At 47.6% G+C, this 23291-nt stretch overlaps 1 protein-coding gene across 1 annotated transcript in view; it reads left to right on the forward strand.

Annotated features, from left to right (window-relative positions):
- Positions 1-23291, forward strand: part of SLC16A12 (solute carrier family 16 member 12) — a 1078196-nt gene that overhangs the window by 743799 nt on the left and 311106 nt on the right. Inside the window, exons 6-7 of the mRNA XM_078642924.1 lie at positions 1247-1311; positions 11444-11508. The gene's annotated coding sequence lies outside the window, so the exon portion shown is untranslated. The remainder of the gene's footprint in view (positions 1-1246; positions 1312-11443; positions 11509-23291) is intronic.

The following is a 23291-nucleotide window of genomic DNA, read 5'->3' on the forward strand; positions in this document are numbered from 1 at the left end:
CTTTACAACCAATGGAAAATCCATTGGCCAAAGATTTTTCTTTGCAAGAACTAATACCTTAATAATTGTAGCATTTATCACCAAAAATAGGATCAGCTCAGAGCTGGTCTTAAATAGCGCCAATAATTTAACCTGTCATTAGAGATTGGTGTGTTAGCTAGTTATCTTCACTATATTCTCAGTTAACGAGTGGAGAGCAGTTTTACCCATCGTTTTTTTTATTTCAATCCATACATTTATTTCTAGCTGTTGTTATTTTCACTGTCCGAGTAGGGACTATCTGGCATTAGTTTACATTTACAGTGGTAATTAGCACAGGTAATATTGATCACTAGCAAAGTGTAATATGACCAATGTTAATATGAAATTATGTTATTACATACATTGTTAGCTAGCTAGCTGGTATTCTTGGAAGACTGGGAATTTATCACTGGTTGGGGCATATTACTAAGCCCCTATCGCCACCACAACGTCACTTTTTGTGACGTTGTGGCAGCGAAAGGGTCAGCGACCTATTACCAAGGCAACGTTAAACCACATAACGTGGCTAAAAGCCACGTTAAGTGGCTTAACGCTGCCTTGGTAATAGGGCCCCTTTCACGCTAGAATTAGCGTGAAAGGGGCGTACAGTGGGTGTTGCGGTGGGCGTTCCACCGCAATGCCTATTCACTTTGACGCTGCCACCTATTATCAAGAGAGGCGATAATAGGTGGTAGCACCGAACTTAAGACCAGGAAAATCCTGGTCTTATGGTGGCGAAATGAGAGAAATGCTTAATTTCTCCTTGTTTTTGCTTTTTCCATGTGTGCTACCTTGTGCAGCACACATGGAAAAAGCAAAATGCCAAGGCGATGAGAGGCATTGAGCCAAGGAGGCTAACGCCTCTCACCGCCACTTCCTAGATAATATGCCCTGTAGAGTTTTTTTCAGACTATCATATCATTTGTTGTCTCTTGATTATGCTTTGAGGTGTTTTGACATTTTGGTGTTTATTAATTGTCCTTTAATTGATCGATAACCAAATTACTTTTGAAACAATTGCAGACAATTTTAGAACACAATTGATAGTATTTTCTACTGCGTATTGCTATGAATTATGTAATTTATTTTTCCGAACTCTATAAAAATAAAGAAAGTTAAAAAGAGTTTGTATAAAGTTGAACGTATGATGCCGTCTCTGTAATACGTACTACTAATATACAATATATTGGTACCATTATTTACAAAAGTATGTTTTTCTTTATAGGCAGTCATTTGACAAATCAAAGAGCATCCATGGAAGGATATACTCCTGCTCTGAAGCAAAGAATGGTGAGTAGTAACTAGTTAAGCTTATAAAAAATGCAATCCACTGCATATATTTCTATAATTTAAAAACATAAGAAACTGGAAAATCGACTTATTTCCTCCTCATCTGACATCCTCGTCACAGTACTGACATATTGACACCAGACACATCATCAGATTCCCAATGGCTTTATTCATTTGTTTTAAGTTGGAAACATTCTATCCCCATCTTTTTCCACTGAACCTGAAAATATCGTTTCGATTTTCATATTTTCTCTCCCAAAATTCCACCTGTACCGTATTGCACATTCTGCTCGTGCTGTATCCAGGGCCGGACTGGAAACCAAGACCAGCCTTGAAAGATACATGTTCATACCATCCCCAACCTGCAGGAGGCTGCAGCTAGAATGGAGAAATGTGAGCATGAATGGGTCATGGAACAAGTCTTAATCTGAAAGCAGTGCACTAGTGTTCATCCCACTGGGAAAATACCAGAGTGGCAGAGTAGTCAGTCCAGACTCTACTGCCTCTAATTTGGTGACACATATTATGTGAAGAGAAGCCTAGTATGGGAAAAGTCGAGATTTTTCCTATTTTGTGTGATTTTTTCTAGTACTTGTCTTCTGTTTTGCTTTCGAAAATTCGATATACTCATTGATGCATGCGGGCTCCTTAACATTCACATCATACTTAGTGGTCTACATTGTGTATTTGTTAATCTAATATGTTCCCACACAAATTTAGGACAGACACTAATCTACCTTGTAGTATGCACGTTTGATTGATTGAGTAAAACTAAAGCAGCACAACTACTGAGGAAGTAGTTACTTGATTTAAAAAGGCAATAATGGAATATTCCCTCAAAACTCTGACTCGACCACATGAGATGGCCACACTTCGTGTCTTGGTTTATGGAGCTTTCATCTGGTTTCCATACGTTAGCATTGGCAACTTACTTGAGATTATTAAAGACCCTATTTGGAACCATCTTTTGAAACGAAGAGGACCAGTGTTGCTAGAATAAACAAGACTTCTTCACCTCTAGCTTACTTCTAGGAGTTCAACTTGTCAATGAAGGAATTGGGGATCATTAGGTCACTGATTCGAACATCAGCAAGGCTGACTTATCCTTCAAAGGTCGGTAAATTGAGTACTATTATTTTTGATATTATTAATGCCTGCTAATTAGAGTCCTTAGAGGCAAGCAGAAGTAGGGTTCGAAGGACAATGCAAAAAGTTATTTGTATTGTTTTTTTGATTTAGTTATTTAGTCACTTTTTTACCCTGTCACGAAGACCTCTCCATTTAAAAACATAAATAATTAATGGAGAATTGTGTAAAGGAATGAAGGTTCTGTGGCATATTCATTTTGGATTGCAGGGTTAGCATTTTAAGGTTGATTTTTCTTTGAATCATTAACTATAGCAGTGGCTCAATTAACTTGCTTGTCGAGCAGATTTTATACTTTTATATCTAATACTGCAGTGCCTCCTGTGAATCGCATGCTGTTGTACAGTATGATGAGGTAAGATACCGTTAAATAAGAAGTGAATGTATGATTCTAAGTTTAGTTACCAATACTCGAGGATAAGGGAGCATGACCTTCGATTCAAAGAAATGCCAGAAGTTATTTCCGTGAAGGTGAATTTGAGATAACTCCACATTTCATGCTTGCATGTGTGCATTTATCTCTACTTTGTGAACAGTTTTTATTCCTTCCCTCGTGTGACAAACTTGCCCATGACGGCAAGACAAGAATAAAGATGCCTCTGAATTCAGGGGATGTGGTCAAAATCTAAGCAACAGCTGCCATATTTTAAAGAATTTTAAAACCATTTGTCAAAACTATAAATTTGTAAGAATGCAATTTTAGTGTAAATGGTTTATTTACCAATCTGTGTAAATCTAACAAAAGAAGGCATCTTGATGCCCCTTCTGTGATAGCCATAGAACCACTGGTGACCATCCACTGCCAGATGGAAAGAGGAGAGAGTCCTCATCTGCATTACCCTTTTATTGAGCGAATGAGGGAAACCCTGCTTATCATATAGCACCTCTTCCTATCACTGAGCATGCCTTGCGACAATGCAGGGCCCTTGAGTGGTTGAGATTCTTTTGGAGGCAGCCTACATTATTTGAAGCCTTTAAGAAGGGTCAACAAGTTCTCGTTCATGCATGAAACTGGTTAAAGGTAGGTCAGACGCAGTTGCGGCTCGCCCTGGGAGTGCTGCAGGGGGTGAGGCCGGGAGGGGTAGGGTGGGGGGTAGTGGAGTCTGACATACGACGGACAGGAGTAAGGTAAGTAATAAAATAGATAAAACCATTTACCTTACGAGCGCTGCACCGCCAACTCGGCCCCTCCCCCACCCAGCCACCTCGCAGCACTCCCACATCGAGCAGCCACTGGTCATACAGGCCCAGTAAGCATTGTTTGACCCTTTACTAGTTCATCTGGCCTCAAGAGAAACCCTCTGTGTGCACCTAGAGGGGCTTACATCCTTGTTCTGGAGTCATTTTGGATGGTTGTACCCGAGCAGCACAGCCGGACTGTGGTATAGAAACCAACCCTGCTTGACTGGGTGAGTAACTCCGATCTGGGAAGAGGGGGAGGGAGGTTGGGAAGTTCAGGGTACTAGTGTCACCGCTGCCGCTTTTGTTACAGGGGGTAATATTGCAGCACTGCTGCAAAACCAGCCCTTAGTGCAAAACCAGCCCTTAATAATAAAACCGGCCATCACAGGTCAAAAACAGGCCCCCGCCCTTTCGGCCCACTGGTAACACGCCCGGTGGGCCATGTCGAGCAGATTTAGCATTCCTGTGAATAGCAGCGATTATAGAAGCTATTGGTCAGGCATAAGGACAGGCACAATATCACATGGGGAATATTATGTGGCATCCTTTGAAACAAGGACATGATGGCACCAAATAATGGCAAGACGTGTCCATCAAAAAACAACCTTGTTTGAATTCGTATAGGAGGATGTGCAGAAGAATGGCGAGCCAAATGCACATAAGCAAGGAAGAAACACTGTTCTCTGAGCCCTAGTGAAAGGAGGAGGGTCCTAGTGGACATTTTGTAGCAATAGGCAATCAATCTTCCTCCCACTCAGATGGGACTGGTGGAACTTTCTGGATTTTCAAATTAGTGGAGTTTCCCAGGACGAGAAGCTTGACTCTGATTTGGAGTTCTGCATTTGAACTACTAGCAGTTCAGTTTGTAGGGGTAACTCGGGAAATTTCTGACTGGTATCTTGGAGTCTGCTTGGTTCTCCATTCAAAGCATGGCATGCTCAAGGTGGCTTCCTCACAAAATAAATGTGTTCGGTTTTTCTTGAAAGTAGTTAACGATTTGTGTTGTAGGTTTGGTGCTGAAAAGCTATTTAGAAATTGTAAGATTATTGTTGAGTAATAAGTGTTCTCGCGAGGATCTGATGGTCCAAACATTGTGGCACTTTCAGGGAAGGGTCATCTTGGCTTGTCAATGTCTTTACGAAAACGGTCTTCACATATTCCCTGTGCACACATCCACAGGATTCATAAGATCATTATCTTCATAGGTTATCTTGAGACCCGTAATTTAAAGAAAGAGTTTTACTTAATCGCTGCTCGGAAAGTGTAAAAATTAGGGTATCATCAAGTACTGTACCTAGACCTTTTATAAGCACATTTTATGCACTTCATCTGTGTGGGCCGTCTATGCTTTACATATGTTTTAACATTTTAAATATTTAGGTATCTTCAATCACCTTTATCTTTTTTTATTTTCCCGAGGGCTTACTTCAAGAGGAATGAAAACCTCTTACTTTTTCAAATAAAGATTGTTCTACGAATGTCAGCCAGCTCCCAATTACCTAAACCAAATTGGGCTCTTTCACCTTCCCTCTCCTGACCTCGGCGCTTATGACGATTATCGCAGAGGCCACCCCCGCAGGGGGCTCGAAGGCCGGCGCCTTAACACACGCCAGGCCCCCAGAAGGAAACTGGTTCTGGGCGCTCCCAGAAGCGGGAAAGTCCATGCTGCCCCCCTTTTGCCCCCCGCTAGCCACGCCAAGTGGGCGCCTCGCCCAGCGGCCAATGGGGCCAGTGCGGGGGACAAATCCCCCAATAGGGAAGAGGGCCAGCTAGCCGTGGATGCAAAGAGAGGGGCCATAAAAACACCACGCCCCGGTCCAGTTGGCATCTTGGACCAGGGGCAGCGGCAGCACGGCGAGAGAATCTTGTGTACCAGGAAGCGGCCGGAATTCGAGGCGAAGCACTGCCCGAGCGGCAACCGAACGGACGAAGAACCCGCAGCCCCTTCCTCCCCGCTCTCTCGCTGAGGCACGTCGAAGTAGCTGTACCTGGATGCGGCGTGGACAGTGCCGCGCTGAGGTACGAGTCCGGGGCAGAGGTGAGCAGGGACGCAGCCATCCGGGACGCTGTGCACGCTGGAGGCCCCCGGGGCAAACATCGTCAGCGAGCAAAAACAGAAAGCTGACCTGCCGAGCAGCTCCGGTGCAGTGAGGTTGTGACGGCCCGGAGCTTTCTTGTGTCCTCGGGCGCTAAAGGAGGGATGAGGTGGAGGCGGGAACCCGCAGCGTGTCCCCTGCTCGCACACCTCGTCGAAAAGCAGGAAGCAGAAACTCGATCTGCCGAGCAGTTCCGGGGCAGTGAGGTTGTGACGGGCCCGGAGCGTCTTGGATCCTCGAATGAAGAAGGAGCTGACAAAGGGAGAGGAGAAGCCGGTGCCCGTCCCCCCACTCGGCAGCAGCACTCCCTCACGCCCGGAGTCTGGGGGCGGCCACAAGAGAAAGCAAGCGACCTCGGAAGAGTGACGCGCTGTGGTTGCCGGAAATCCCGGTAATCTCTAAAGGCACGACCCGCGCTCGGCGCGCGTCATAAAGAGGGCATTTGGAATCTCGTGCACCCTCGCCCGTCGCCGCCCAGCACCAGGGGGCGTGAACTGGACTGGCAAGGAAGTAAGGCATCGGCTGACGGCCCGGAGTCGGTCCCCCCCCCGTGCCACATTGCAACTGGCAGGCGTTTGAAGAACTAGGTGGGGGCAGTGAGCAGCATCCCGGCAGCGATCTTATTGAACCCTACATTTGGTGCATTACTCAGGTGGCAGCACCCCACCCGGGATATATTTGCAGCAAGGCAGGAGCATGCCCCCCCACACGCCCAACAGCATGAGCAGTAGGAGGGAATTGGGGGAGCTGTTGAAGCAGATCCGGGCAGCCTCCGAGGTGCATGGAACAGAGTGGCTGCAGTCACACTTGGGTCAGGGTGCTGGAGGAGGACCGAGCAGTCAACCGCCAGTGGAAGCGGAGGAGCCAACACAAAAGCGACAGAGAAGACGCCTAGCCAAGCTTAAAGAGGCAGCAGCAGCAGCAAAGAAAACACAGCGGAAGAAGAAAGCCCCCCCGCCTGTAGACAACCCAAGGACAGAAGGACCAGGAGGCGGGATGGAGACGGCAGTGACAAGTGGGGAGCATATAGCACTATTGTGCAGGAATGCGTAAAAGCCATGACACCTCTCATCCTGCAACGGTGGAACACGCAGAGGGAAGGGAGCGCTAGCGACCCCGGGGATGAGGAATGTTCTGGCCTACCGTGGCACCTGATAGACCCAGGGTGGGCACGACAAGCACAGTTGAGGGGACAAGGCGCGCCAGGGGGGCAGGGGGGTTTAGGGTCACCAGTAGCAGGCTGGGGTGGCCCAACCGACGTCCCACCACTTGCTCTCCTGGCACAAGAGCCCTATGCACGGCCCTCCCCCGGCGCCGCGTCCTTAACAACCAGGGCCATGGGGCTAGCTAGTCTGATACCCCTGTCAGTCAAGGAGAGAATTTGGAAGAAGGAATTTATAGACATATTTACATTGTTATAGATCCAATTGGACGGGCTAGACCTGACAGCCTGTGACAAGAAGGAGGAGGATAGAAGAGAAAGGAGGAAAGAAAGGAAAGAGCGTACTTTTGACAATTGGCTAGACGCTTTTAGGATCATGGCCTGCATAATTGTGGAGAAGTTCCCGCGCTGCGCCACAGATCTTTGGCTCTATGAATCTAACATACACAATGAGCAGAGGCAGTTCCCCAGGGACATTTGGTTGGAGTATGATAAAGGGTTCCGTTTAAAGATGCAGACCCATCCAGAGATGGAATGGAATGAGGGAGATGTGTCTGGTTTCATCCACAAGATGATGATTGCCAAGGAGACCAGGCATTGGGCAGGGAGGAGTGAGCAGCCCTTTCGTACCCGCTTTCACAAGGGAAAAATTAGAACTTTCCAGAAAAACAGAGCACACAACACATGGAAGGCCTCGCCACCACGGGGAGGGGCAGCTATGTGCTGGAAATATGAGGCCAACGAATGTTCATGGGGGTCTTCGTGCAAGTTCCTACACGTTTGCTCCAGTTCTGGGGGAGGGCACCCGGCTGTTGGGTGAAAGCGCAAAGGCGACCAAGGGAGAGACAAAAAAGAGAAAAGGAAAAAGCAGTAAGGTGACAGCTGAGTGCAGGGGGAGTCCAGGGGATTTTCAACAATACAGCCTAGCTAGGTCCCCCATCAACACAAAACAGCTACGCAGGCTTGCAAACATGTACCACAACAAAGCTGACGCCGCAACACTAGTGAAAGGATTTGAGGAGGGATTTGTTATCCCGTTCAATGGCACCCCGCCGCTAGGCGGGGCAAAGAACCTAAAATCTGCCCTCCAACACCCCGAGGTGGTCTCCAAGAAGTTAGAAAAGGAAAAAACATTGGGCAGGATAGAGGGTCCCTTGCCTCTCCAATTGCACGCAGGGCTAGTGGTCTAGCCATTGGGGATGGTGCCCAAGAAGGAGCCAGGCCAATTTAGATTAATTCATCATCTGTCATTTCCCGAGGGGACATCCATTAACGACGGGATCAGCCCCGAGGCCTGCTCAGTAGGCTACGCCACAGTGGACCACACCATTGACCTAGAACGGGCAGCGGGCCACGGGGCCCTTATGGCAAGAGCTGACATAGAATCGGCATTCCGCCTCCTTCCAGTTCACCCATCCAGTTTCCACCTCTTGGGTTTTCAGTAGGAGGGGGAGCTCTACTTGACAAAGCCTTACCCATGGGTTGTTCAGTGTTTTGCGCATACTTTGAGACATTCAGCACTTTCCTGGAGTGGGCCCTTCACGCCAGGCACCAGGAAGGGGGGAAGCTCCATTACCTGGATGACTTCCTGTTCACAAGCCCGGCCGCAACTGACTAATGCGGCTGGACATTAGCTGCATTCCAAGCTTTAGCCAAAGAGTTAGGTGTCCCGCTGGCAGCAGAGAAAACAGTGGGCCCGGCGACAACAATCACGTTTCTAGGGATAGAGCTGGACTCCATAGAAGGCACCTCCAGGCTGCCAGAGGCGAAGGTGACTGAATTCAGGGAGGATATTAAGAACCTGTGTGTCACGGCATAATCCCAAATCGAAAATGCCGGGTACAGACAAGAAATGCCGCCTCAGGGGATGAAAAAGTCGTCCTGACAGCCGCAAGTGTCCCGGAGTTCAAACACGAACCGCCATCTCGCAGCAGCGCGCAAGCCACGCCCCTTAATTATTTATGTTTTTAAATGGAGAGGTCTTCATGACAGGGTACAAAAAGTGACTAAATAACTAAATCGAAAAAACAATGTAAATAACTTTTTGCATTGCCCTTAGAACCATACTTCTGCTTGCCTCTAAGGACTCTAATTAGCAGGCATTAATAATATCAAAATTAATAGTACTCAATTTACCGACCTTTGAAGGATAAGTCAGCCTTGCTGATGTTCGAATCAGTGACCTAATGATCCCCAATTCCTTCATTGACAAGTTGAACTCCTAGAAGTAAGCTAGAGGTGAAGAAGTCTTGTTTATTCTAACAACACTGGTCCTCTTAGTTTCAAAAGATGGTTCCAAATAGGGTCTTTAAAAATCTCAAGTAAGCTGCCAATGCTAACGTATGGAGACCAGATGAAAGCACCATAAACCAAGACAGGGAGTGTGGCCATCTCATGTGGTCGAGTCGGAGTTTTCAGGGAATATTCCATTATTGCCCTTTTAAATCAAGTAACTACTTCCTCAGTAGTTGTGCTGCTTTAGTTTAACTCAATCGATCAAACGTGCATACTACAAGGTAGATTAGTGTCTGTCCTAAATTTGGGTGGGAACATATTAGATTAACAAATACAAAATGCAGACCGCGAAGTATGATGTGAACGATAAGGAGTCCACATGCATCAATGAGTATATCGAATTTTCGAAAGCAAAACAGAAGACAAGTACTAAAAAAAATTACACAAAATAGGAAAAATCTCGACTTTTCTCATACTAGTTTCTCTTCACATAATATGTGTCACCAAAATAGAGGCAGTAGAGTCTGGACTGACTACTCTGCCACTCTGGTATTTTCCCAGTGGGATGAACACTAGTGCACTGCTTTCAGATTAAGACTTGTTCCATGACCCAATCATGCTCACATTTCTCCATTCTAGCTGCAGCCTCCTGCAGGTTGGGGATGGTATGAACATGTATCTTTCAAGGCTGGTCTTGGTTTCCAGTCCGGCCCTGGACACAGCACGAGCAGGATGTGCAATAGGGTACAGGTGGAATTTTGGGAGAGAAAATATGAAAATCGAAACGATATTTTCACGTTCAGTGAAAAAAGATTGGGATAGAATGTTTCCAACTTAAAACAAATGAATAAAGCCATTGGGAATCTGATGATGAGTCTGGTGTCAATATGTCAGTACTGTGACGTGGATGTCAGATGATGAGGAAATAAGTCGCTCTTCCAGTGCGGCTCCCACCCTGTGTCCGAACAAGGTGCCCTTTTTAAAAAAAATGTTTTTGATACAATTGCAAAGAAAAACCTCTGTTAATTTACTGCTGGAATACTGTGGAAATAACACAAGTGGTTTCTTTACAACCAATGGAAAATCCATTGGCCAAAGATTTTTCTTTGCAAGAACTAATACCTTAATAATTGTAGCATTTATCACCAAAAATAGGATCAGCTCAGAGCTGGTCTTAAATAGCGCCAATAATTTAACCTGTCATTAGAGATTGGTGTGTTAGCTAGTTATCTTCACTATATTCTCAGTTAACGAGTGGAGAGCAGTTTTACCCATCGTTTTTTTTATTTCAATCCATACATTTATTTCTAGCTGTTGTTATTTTCACTGTCCGAGTAGGGACTATCTGGCATTAGTTTACATTTACAGTGGTAATTAGCACAGGTAATATTGATCACTAGCAAAGTGTAATATGACCAATGTTAATATGAAATTATGTTATTACAGACATTGTTAGCTAGCTAGCTGGTATTCTTGGAAGACTGGGAATTTATCACTGGTTGGGGCATATTACTAAGCCCCTATCGCCACCACAACGTCACTTTTTGTGACGTTGTGGCGGCGAAAGGGTCAGCGACCTATTACCAAGGCAACGTTAAACCACATAACGTGGCTAAAAGCCACGTTAAGTGGCTTAACGCTGCCTTGGTAATAGGGCCCCTTTCACGCTAGAATTAGCGTGAAAGGGGCGTACAGTGGGTGTTGCGGTGGGCGTTCCACCGCAATGCCTATTCACTTTGACGCTGCCACCTATTATCAAGAGAGGCGATAATAGGTGGTAGCACCGAACTTAAGACCAGGAAAATCCTGGTCTTATGGTGGCGAAATGAGAGAAATGCTTAATTTCTCCTTGTTTTTGCTTTTTCCATGTGTGCTACCTTGTGCAGCACACATGGAAAAAGCAAAATGCCAAGGCGATGAGAGGCATTGAGCCAAGGAGGCTAACGCCTCTCACCGCCACTTCCTAGATAATATGCCCTGTAGAGTTTTTTTCAGACTATCATATCATTTGTTGTCTCTTGATTATGCTTTGAGGTGTTTTGACATTTTGGTGTTTATTAATTGTCCTTTAATTGATCGATAACCAAATTACTTTTGAAACAATTGCAGACAATTTTAGAACACAATTGATAGTATTTTCTACTGCGTATTGCTATGAATTATGTAATTTATTTTTCCGAACTCTATAAAAATAAAGAAAGTTAAAAAGAGTTTGTATAAAGTTGAACGTATGATGCCGTCTCTGTAATACGTACTACTAATATACAATATATTGGTACCATTATTTACAAAAGTATGTTTTTCTTTATAGGCAGTCATTTGACAAATCAAAGAGCATCCATGGAAGGATATACTCCTGCTCTGAAGCAAAGAATGGTGAGTAGTAACTAGTTAAGCTTATAAAAAATGCAATCCACTGCATATATTTCTATAATTTAAAAACATAAGAAACTGGAAAATCGACTTATTTCCTCCTCATCTGACATCCTCGTCACAGTACTGACATATTGACACCAGACACATCATCAGATTCCCAATGGCTTTATTCATTTGTTTTAAGTTGGAAACATTCTATCCCCATCTTTTTCCACTGAACCTGAAAATATCGTTTCGATTTTCATATTTTCTCTCCCAAAATTCCACCTGTACCGTATTGCACATTCTGCTCGTGCTGTATCCAGGGCCGGACTGGAAACCAAGACCAGCCTTGAAAGATACATGTTCATACCATCCCCAACCTGCAGGAGGCTGCAGCTAGAATGGAGAAATGTGAGCATGAATGGGTCATGGAACAAGTCTTAATCTGAAAGCAGTGCACTAGTGTTCATCCCACTGGGAAAATACCAGAGTGGCAGAGTAGTCAGTCCAGACTCTACTGCCTCTAATTTGGTGACACATATTATGTGAAGAGAAGCCTAGTATGGGAAAAGTCGAGATTTTTCCTATTTTGTGTGATTTTTTCTAGTACTTGTCTTCTGTTTTGCTTTCGAAAATTCGATATACTCATTGATGCATGCGGGCTCCTTAACATTCACATCATACTTAGTGGTCTACATTGTGTATTTGTTAATCTAATATGTTCCCACACAAATTTAGGACAGACACTAATCTACCTTGTAGTATGCACGTTTGATTGATTGAGTAAAACTAAAGCAGCACAACTACTGAGGAAGTAGTTACTTGATTTAAAAAGGCAATAATGGAATATTCCCTCAAAACTCTGACTCGACCACATGAGATGGCCACACTTCGTGTCTTGGTTTATGGAGCTTTCATCTGGTTTCCATACGTTAGCATTGGCAACTTACTTGAGATTATTAAAGACCCTATTTGGAACCATCTTTTGAAACGAAGAGGACCAGTGTTGCTAGAATAAACAAGACTTCTTCACCTCTAGCTTACTTCTAGGAGTTCAACTTGTCAATGAAGGAATTGGGGATCATTAGGTCACTGATTCGAACATCAGCAAGGCTGACTTATCCTTCAAAGGTCGGTAAATTGAGTACTATTATTTTTGATATTATTAATGCCTGCTAATTAGAGTCCTTAGAGGCAAGCAGAAGTAGGGTTCGAAGGACAATGCAAAAAGTTATTTGTATTGTTTTTTTGATTTAGTTATTTAGTCACTTTTTTACCCTGTCACGAAGACCTCTCCATTTAAAAACATAAATAATTAATGGAGAATTGTGTAAAGGAATGAAGGTTCTGTGGCATATTCATTTTGGATTGCAGGGTTAGCATTTTAAGGTTGATTTTTCTTTGAATCATTAACTATAGCAGTGGCTCAATTAACTTGCTTGTCGAGCAGATTTTATACTTTTATATCTAATACTGCAGTGCCTCCTGTGAATCGCATGCTGTTGTACAGTATGATGAGGTAAGATACCGTTAAATAAGAAGTGAATGTATGATTCTAAGTTTAGTTACCAATACTCGAGGATAAGGGAGCATGACCTTCGATTCAAAGAAATGCCAGAAGTTATTTCCGTGAAGGTGAATTTGAGATAACTCCACATTTCATGCTTGCATGTGTGCATTTATCTCTACTTTGTGAACAGTTTTTATTCCTTCCCTCGTGTGACAAACTTGCCCATGACGGCAAGACAAGAATAAAGATGCCTCTGAATTCAGGGGATGTGGTCAAAATCTAAGCAACAGCTGCCATATTTTAAAGAATTTTAAAACCATTTGTCAAAACTATAAATTTGTAAGAATGCAATTTTAGTGTAAATGGTTTATTTACCAATCTGTGTAAATCTAACAAAAGAAGGCATCTTGATGCCCCTTCTGTGATAGCCATAGAACCACTGGTGACCATCCACTGCCAGATGGAAAGAGGAGAGAGTCCTCATCTGCATTACCCTTTTATTGAGCGAATGAGGGAAACCCTGCTTATCATATAGCACCTCTTCCTATCACTGAGCATGCCTTGCGACAATGCAGGGCCCTTGAGTGGTTGAGATTCTTTTGGAGGCAGCCTACATTATTTGAAGCCTTTAAGAAGGGTCAACAAGTTCTCGTTCATGCATGAAACTGGTTAAAGGTAGGTCAGACGCAGTTGCGGCTCGCCCTGGGAGTGCTGCAGGGGGTGAGGCCGGGAGGGGTAGGGTGGGGGGTAGTGGAGTCTGACATACGACGGACAGGAGTAAGGTAAGTAATAAAATAGATAAAACCATTTACCTTACGAGCGCTGCACCGCCAACTCGGCCCCTCCCCCACCCAGCCACCTCGCAGCACTCCCACATCGAGCAGCCACTGGTCATACAGGCCCAGTAAGCATTGTTTGACCCTTTACTAGTTCATCTGGCCTCAAGAGAAACCCTCTGTGTGCACCTAGAGGGGCTTACATCCTTGTTCTGGAGTCATTTTGGATGGTTGTACCCGAGCAGCACAGCCGGACTGTGGTATAGAAACCAACCCTGCTTGACTGGGTGAGTAACTCCGATCTGGGAAGAGGGGGAGGGAGGTTGGGAAGTTCAGGGTACTAGTGTCACCGCTGCCGCTTTTGTTACAGGGGGTAATATTGCAGCACTGCTGCAAAACCAGCCCTTAGTGCAAAACCAGCCCTTAATAATAAAACCGGCCATCACAGGTCAAAAACAGGCCCCCGCCCTTTCGGCCCACTGGTAACACGCCCGGTGGGCCATGTCGAGCAGATTTAGCATTCCTGTGAATAGCAGCGATTATAGAAGCTATTGGTCAGGCATAAGGACAGGCACAATATCACATGGGGAATATTATGTGGCATCCTTTGAAACAAGGACATGATGGCACCAAATAATGGCAAGACGTGTCCATCAAAAAACAACCTTGTTTGAATTCGTATAGGAGGATGTGCAGAAGAATGGCGAGCCAAATGCACATAAGCAAGGAAGAAACACTGTTCTCTGAGCCCTAGTGAAAGGAGGAGGGTCCTAGTGGACATTTTGTAGCAATAGGCAATCAATCTTCCTCCCACTCAGATGGGACTGGTGGAACTTTCTGGATTTTCAAATTAGTGGAGTTTCCCAGGACGAGAAGCTTGACTCTGATTTGGAGTTCTGCATTTGAACTACTAGCAGTTCAGTTTGTAGGGGTAACTCGGGAAATTTCTGACTGGTATCTTGGAGTCTGCTTGGTTCTCCATTCAAAGTATGGCATGCTCAAGGTGGCTTCCTCACAAAATAAATGTGTTCGGTTTTTCTTGAAAGTAGTTAACGATTTGTGTTGTAGGTTTGGTGCTGAAAAGCTATTTAGAAATTGTAAGATTATTGTTGAGTAATAAGTGTTCTCGCGAGGATCTGATGGTCCAAACATTGTGGCACTTTCAGGGAAGGGTCATCTTGGCTTGTCAATGTCTTTACGAAAACGGTCTTCACATATTCCCTGTGCACACATCCACAGGATTCATAAGATCATTATCTTCATAGGTTATCTTGAGACCCGTAATTTAAAGAAAGAGTTTTACTTAATCGCTGCTCGGAAAGTGTAAAAATTAGGGTATCATCAAGTACTGTACCTAGACCTTTTATAAGCACATTTTATGCACATCATCTGTGTGGGCCGTCTATGCTTTACATATGTTTTAACATTTTAAATATTTAGGTATCTTCAATCACCTTTATCTTTTTTTATTTTCCCGAGGGCTTACTTCAAGAGGAATGAAAACCTCTTACTTTTTCAAATAAAGATTGTTCTACGAATGTCAGCCAGCTCCCAATTACCTAAACCAAATTGGGCTCTTTCACCTTCCCTCTCCTGACCTCGGCGCTTATGACGATTATCGCAGAGGCCACCCCCGCAGGGGGCTCGAAGGCCGGCGCCTTAACACACGCCAGGCCCCCAGAAGGAAACTGGTTCTGGGCGCTCCCAGAAGCGGGAAAGTCCATGCTGCCCCCCTTTTGCCCCCCGCTAGCCACGCCAAGTGGGCGCCTCGCCCAGCGGCCAATGGGGCCAGTGCGGGGGACAAATCCCCCAATAGGGAAGAGGGCCAGCTAGCCGTGGATGCAAAGAGAGGGGCCATAAAAACACCACGCCCCGGTCCAGTTGGCATCTTGGACCAGGGGCAGCGGCAGCACGGCGAGAGAATCTTGTGTACCAGGAAGCGGCCGGAATTCGAGGCGAAGCACTGCCCGAGCGGCAACCGAACGGACGAAGAACCCGCAGCCCCTTCCTCCCCGCTCTCTCGCTGAGGCACGTCGAAGTAGCTGTACCTGGATGCGGCGTGGACAGTGCCGCGCTGAGGTACGAGTCCGGGGCAGAGGTGAGCAGGGACGCAGCCATCCGGGACGCTGTGCACGCTGGAGGCCCCCGGGGCAAACATCGTCAGCGAGCAAAAACAGAAAGCTGACCTGCCGAGCAGCTCCGGTGCAGTGAGGTTGTGACGGCCCGGAGCTTTCTTGTGTCCTCGGGCGCTAAAGGAGGGATGAGGTGGAGGCGGGAACCCGCAGCGTGTCCCCTGCTCGCACACCTCGTCAAAAAGCAGGAAGCAGAAACTCGATCTGCCGAGCAGTTCCGGGGCAGTGAGGTTGTGACGGGCCCGGAGCGTCTTGGATCCTCGAATGAAGAAGGAGCTGACAAAGGGAGAGGAGAAGCCGGTGCCCGTCCCCCCACTCGGCAGCAGCACTCCCTCACGCCCGGAGTCTGGGGGCGGCCACAAGAGAAAGCAAGCGACCTCGGAAGAGTGACGCGCTGTGGTTGCCGGAAATCCCGGTAATCTCTAAAGGCACGACCCGCGCTCGGCGCGCGTCATAAAGAGGGCATTAGGAATCTCGTGCACCCTCGCCCGTCGCCGCCCAGCACCAGGGGGCGTGAACTGGACTGGCAAGGAAGTAAGGCATCGGCTGACGGCCCGGAGTCGGTCCCCCCCCCGTGCCACATTGCAACTGGCAGGCGTTTGAAGAACTAGGTGGGGGCAGTGAGCAGCATCCCGGCAGCGATCTTATTGAACCCTACATTTGGTGCATTACTCAGGTGGCAGCACCCCACCCGGGATATATTCGCAGCAAGGCAGGAGCATGCCCCCCCACACGCCCAACAGCATGAGCAGTAGGAGGGAATTGGGGGAGCTGTTGAAGCAGATCCGGGCAGCCTCCGAGGTGCATGGAACAGAGTGGCTGCAGTCACACTTGGGTCAGGGTGCTGGAGGAGGACCGAGCAGTCAACCGCCAGTGGAAGCGGAGGAGCCAACACAAAAGCGACAGAGAAGACGCCTAGCCAAGCTTAAAGAGGCAGCAGCAGCAGCAAAGAAAACACAGCGGAAGAAGAAAGCCCCCCCGCCTGTAGACAACCCAAGGACAGAAGGACCAGGAGGCGGGATGGAGACGGCAGTGACAAGTGGGGAGCATATAGCACTATTGTGCAGGAATGCGTAAAAGCCATGACACCTCTCATCCTGCAACGGTGGAACACGCAGAGGGAAGGGAGCGCTAGCGACCCCGGGGATGAGGAATGTTCTGGCCTACCGTGGCACCTGATAGACCCAGGGTGGGCACGACAAGCACAGTTGAGGGGACAAGGCGCGCCAGGGGGGCAGGGGGGTTTAGGGTCACCAGTAGCAGGCTGGGGTGGCCCAACCGACGGCCCACCACTTGCTCTCCTGGCACAAGAGCCCTATGCACGGCCCTCCCCCGGCGCCGCGTCCTTAACAACCAGGGCCATGGGGCTAGCTAGTCTGATACCCCTGTCAGTCAAGGAGAGAATTTGGAAGAAGGAATTTATAGACATATTTACATTGTTATAGATCCAATTGGACGGGCTAGACCTGACAGCCTGTGACAAGAAGGAGGAGGATAGAAGAGAAAGGAGGAAAGAAAGGAAAGAGCGTACTTTTGACAATTGGCTAGACGCTTTTAGGATCATGGCCTGCATAATTGTGGAGAAGTTCCCGCGCTGCGCCACAGATCTTTGGCTCTATGAATCTAACATACACAATGAGCAGAGGCAGTTCCCCAGGGACATTTGGTTGGAGTATGATAAAGGGTTCCGTTTAAAGATGCAGACCCATCCAGAGATGGAATGGAATGAGGGAGATGTGTCTGGTTTCATCCACAAGATGATGATTGCCAAGGAGACCAGGCATTGGGCAGGGAGGAGTGAGCAGCCCTTTCGTACCCGCTTTCACAAGGGAAAAATTAGAACTTTCCAGAAAAACAGAGCACACAACACATGGAAGGCCTCGCCACCACGGGGAGGGGCAGCTATGTGCTGGAAATATGAGGCCAACGAATGTTCATGGGGGTCTTCGTGCAAGTTCCTACACGTTTGCTCCAGTTCTGGGGGAGGGCACCCGGCTGTTGGGTGAAAGCGCAAAGGCGACCAAGGGAGAGACAAAAAAGAGAAAAGGAAAAAGCAGTAAGGTGACAGCTGAGTGCAGGGGGAGTCCAGGGGATTTTCAACAATACAGCCTAGCTAGGTCCCCCATCAACACAAAACAGCTACGCAGGCTTGCAAACATGTACCACAACAAAGCTGACGCCGCAACACTAGTGAAAGGATTTGAGGAGGGATTTGTTATCCCGTTCAATGGCACCCCGCCGCTAGGCGGGGCAAAGAACCTAAAATCTGCCCTCCAACACCATGAGGTGGTCTCCAAGAAGTTAGAAAAGGAAAAAACATTGGGCAGGATAGAGGGTCCCTTGCCTCTCCAATTGCACGCAGGGCTAGTGGTCTAGCCATTGGGGATGGTGCCCAAGAAGGAGCCAGGCCAATTTAGATTAATTCATCATCTGTCATTTCCCGAGGGGACATCCATTAACGACGGGATCAGCCCCGAGGCCTGCTCAGTAGGCTACGCCACAGTGGACCACACCATTGACCTAGAACGGGCAGCGGGCCACGGGGCCCTTATGGCAAGAGCTGACATAGAATCGGCATTCCGCCTCCTTCCAGTTCACCCATCCAGTTTCCACCTCTTGGGTTTTCAGTAGGAGGGGGAGCTCTACTTGACAAAGCCTTACCCATGGGTTGTTCAGTGTTTTGAGCATACTTTGAGACAGTCAGCACTTTCCTGGAGTGGGCCCTTCACGCCAGGCACCAGGAAGGGGGGAAGCTCCATTACCTGGATGACTTCCTGTTCACAAGCCCGGCCGCAACTGACTAATGCGGCTGGACATTAGCTGCATTCCAAGCTTTAGCCAAAGAGTTAGGTGTCCCGCTGGCAGCAGAGAAAACAGTGGGCCCGGCGACAACAATCACGTTTCTAGGGATAGAGCTGGACTCCATAGAAGGCACCTCCAGGCTGCCAGAGGCGAAGGTGACTGAATTCAGGGAGGATATTAAGAACCTGTGTGGAAAAGAAAAAGCGACACTCAGGGAGCTCCAAGGGCTGATTGGTAAGCTCAATTTTGCAGCAAGGGTGATCCCGGCAGGCAGGGTTTTCGCTAGGCGGCTGACCCAGCTGACATCAGGCATGACACACAAGCACCACCATGTTATGTTAGGAGCGGGTGTTAAGCAGGACCTGCAGATGTGGGACTCATTTTTGAAGAATTATAACGGGATCCTCATCTGGAGGGAAGGATGTGTGACATGCAGGCAGATTGCACTTTTCACAGATTCAGCCGGCATCCATGGCTTTGGGGCCATCCTGGGCAGCAAATGGTGCAGGGGGCAATGGCCAGGCGACTAGCACAAGTCAGGCAAAACGGGGAACATAACATTTCTCGAACTATTCCCCATCGTGGTGGCTTTTTCTATTTGGAAACACGAGCTGCGCAAAATGAAACTCACAATCTGGTCTGACAATAAAGGGGTAGTACAATGTATCAACAAAGGGGCGGCCAGGTGCCCAGAGATACTGACACTAATGCGTCACTTGGTTAAATTACAGTTGGAAGGCAACATAGACCTGAGGGCACGACACGTACCAGGGGTGGAGAACGAGTTGGCGGATGCCCTTTCAAGAGCACAGATGGACAGATTCAGGCAGCTGGGCCCCAGGGCAGATCAGGACATGACCCCTTTTCCGGTGCACCTGTGGGACCTGTCGGGGTAGACCACGCCATGCTGGTAAACCAAGCCCTCACCCCCGAGGCAGCCAAGAGATACAGGAAGTATGTGAGTACGGTGATGCAGATAGGGGGCATACAGAGCCTGGATGACGCAGGGGCAACAGGTACAGCAGTGGAGTGGTTCATTCTGTGGGCATACAACAGTAAAACATCAAGATCCTGGGCCCAGGCACACCTAGCAACAGTGACACACTTCACCAAGTTAGCAGCAGGGCACGACCCAGCGGCGTCGCACTACGTCAAGGCAGCCATGAAGGGCTGGAGGCGCGCCGAGGGCACGAGAAAGGACAGCAGACGGCCAATAGATTTATCAAAGCTGGCTCTCCTGCTGGAGGCCCTGCGAGGCGTCACACATTTGAGCTCAGCCTGTTTAGAGCAGCCTTTGCCACTGAATTCTTCGGGCCTTCCGCATCAGCGAACTGGTGGCCCCAAACAGGGGTGGGCCCACGGAAGATTGCTTACAAGCTAGGGACGTAACACCACAAGGGGCCCAGATTGAGATTCGGCTACAGCGCTCCAAGACTGACCAAGCTGGGGCAGGGAGCACAATCCGGCTGCACTCCATCGAGGACCCGAGGTATTGTGTGGTATGTTGCCTGCAGGCTTTCATGACAGTCCGACCAGTGGGGGAGGGGCCACTCTTCAGACACAAGGATGGCAGCCATCTAAGTAAATTCCAATTCACACCGGTAATGCGCTTGGCCCTAGGCAAAGCAGGTCTCCCTCCTGCATCTTTCGGGTCACACTCTTTCAGGATTGGGGCTGCCACGTCAGCAGCTCATCACGGGATGTTAGAGGCAGGGATAAAAGCGGTAGGTAGATGGCGGTCCCGCGCATTCCCGGCATACGTTAGGCCCCACCTGGTGTAAAAATCAATTGCTCGTCACGAGGGGTCTCGGTGGCACCACCCCAACAGCGAACTGACTATTGTGAACATTACTCCAGCAGGGAAGAGACCACGGCTGGTGTTGGTGGTGGGCCATTCGTTCGTTTCCAGGATGCAGTCTTGGTGGCAGCAGCGAGGCTGCAAACAGAAAGGAAGGCCGGTGGACACATGCATCCGGTGGTTGGGCAGGCCGGGGATGAGATGGGAGCAGCTACCGGCGGCGCTGGAGAGAGTTCGGGCAGACACACCCTGGCTCCCCTATGTGTTGATCATCCACCTGGAGGGGAATGACCGGGTGAGCAGGGGAAGGAAGGCGCTCCTCCATGACATCCAGAGAGACCTCACAGAGACGGCCAGGTCATTCAGGAATACGGCTGTCATATGGTCGGAGCTCATCAGCAGACAGGAATGGCGTGGGGCAGAATCAAAGAGAGCAGTGGAAAATTCCAGGAGGAAGCTGAACATAGCCTCAAGCAAATTCTGCAGAGTCAACGTTATGGAAAGTGTGAGGCACGGGCTCATCCACCCGGGCCGCCCCGAGCTCTACGCAAGCGACGGAGTCCACCTGTCTGATGAAGGGTTGGAGGTGTTTTGGAACAAGCTGTGGGGTGCGATGGCACTGGCCGGTTGCAAGTAAAAAAAATTTTTTTTTAAAAAGGGCACCTTGTTCGGACACAGGGTGGGAGCCGCACTGGAAGAGCGACTTATTTCCTCATCATCTGACATCCACGTCACAGTACTGACATATTGACACCAGACTCATCATCAGATTCCCAATGGCTTTATTCATTTGTTTTAAGTTGGAAACATTCTATCCCAATCTTTTTTCACTGAACCTGAAAATATCGTTTCGATTTTCATATTTTCTCTCCCAAAATTCCACCTGTACCCTATTGCACATCCTGCTCGTGCTGTGTCCAGGGCCGGACTGGAAACCAAGACCAGCCTTGAAAGATACATGTTCATACCATCCCCAACCTGCAGGAGGCTGCAGCTAGAATGGAGAAATGTGAGCATGATTGGGTCATGGAACAAGTCTTAATCTGAAAGCAGTGCACTAGTGTTCATCCCACTGGGAAAATACCAGAGTGGCAGAGTAGTCAGTCCAGACTCTACTGCCTCTATTTTGGTGACACATATTATGTGAAGAGAAACTAGTATGAGAAAAGTCGAGATTTTTCCTATTTTGTGTAATTTTTTTTAGTACTTGTCTTCTGTTTTGCTTTCGAAAATTCGATATACTCATTGATGCATGTGGACTCCTTATCGTTCACATCATACTTCGCGGTCTGCATTTTGTATTTGTTAATCTAATATGTTCCCACCCAAATTTAGGACAGACACTAATCTACCTTGTAGTATGCACGTTTGATCGATTGAGTTAAACTAAAGCAGCACAACTACTGAGGAAGTAGTTACTTGATTTAAAAGGGCAATAATGGAATATTCCCTGAAAACTCCGACTCGACCACATGAGATGGCCACACTCCCTGTCTTGGTTTATGGTGCTTTCATCTGGTCTCCATACGTTAGCATTGGCAGCTTACTTGAGATTTTTAAAGACCCTATTTGGAACCATCTTTTGAAACTAAGAGGACCAGTGTTGTTAGAATAAACAAGACTTCTTCACCTCTAGCTTACTTCTAGGAGTTCAACTTGTCAATGAAGGAATTGGGGATCATTAGGTCACTGATTCGAACATCAGCAAGGCTGACTTATCCTTCAAAGGTCGGTAAATTGAGTACTATTAATTTTGATATTATTAATGCCTGCTAATTAGAGTCCTTAGAGGCAAGCAGAAGTATGGTTCTAAGGGCAATGCAAAAAGTTATTTACATTGTTTTTTCGATTTAGTTATTTAGTCACTTTTTGTACCCTGTCATGAAGACCTCTCCATTTAAAAACATAAATAATTAAGGGGCGTGGCTTGCGCGCTGCTGCGAGATGGCGGTTCGTGTTTGAACTCCGGGACACTTGCGGCTGTCAGGACGACTTTTTCATCCCCTGAGGCGGCATTTCTTGTCTGTACCCGGCATTTTCGATTTGGGATTATGCCGTGACCAATTTGACAGGCGTCTCACCACTCCTCGCAATCAGGAACTTATATTTTTTGTCGTCGGAGGTGCAGCTCACGGAACTTCGTGGGCGTCCGCCATTTTGAGCCTGGTGGCGTCGCTCGCGTTTTTCTCTTCAGAACCTGCTTCTATTCACCGGTGATTACGATTGGTGTTATTAATGGTGATGAATTTCACTTCTCTCATCTTTGGACACTAATTATTAGTGGCCCGCCTGACTGCACGAGGTGTGTTCCTGCAAGAGATACGGAGGTTCCTATGCATTCTCTGGCTACCTCTCCGTATGGCTGACAACATGGGTCCTTCTCCTACCACAAAGGATTCTAAGAGTGCTTTGAAGAGGCTTAAGCAAACATCTCCTACACCTGAGTTCTCACAGGAGGATTCCACTTCCACTCTGGACACTATATTAACTAACCCTGGGCGTAGTGTGCGGAGTGGGGCTCCGCGGAGCTACGCAAAGTGGGTGCAAAACTACGCCCACCCGCGCACTCCGCGTAGCCCCACTACGCACCGCCCGCCTCCCTCCCGCCCTCCCTAAATATGTAAATAAAAGGATAGAAAGGTTTTAAAGACACTTACCTTGTCCGCCGCGTCCCCGGGGCTCCCTCTCGCCGTCCCTGGATTCGCGCCGCCGCCATTTCGGATACTAATGCGCATGCGCATTAGTATCCGAAATGGCGGCGCGATACTATCCCACTTTCTATC

Source organism: Lissotriton helveticus, chromosome 5_1, assembly GCF_964261635.1.
Source record: "Lissotriton helveticus chromosome 5_1, aLisHel1.1, whole genome shotgun sequence".
NCBI lineage: Eukaryota > Metazoa > Chordata > Amphibia > Caudata > Salamandridae > Lissotriton > Lissotriton helveticus.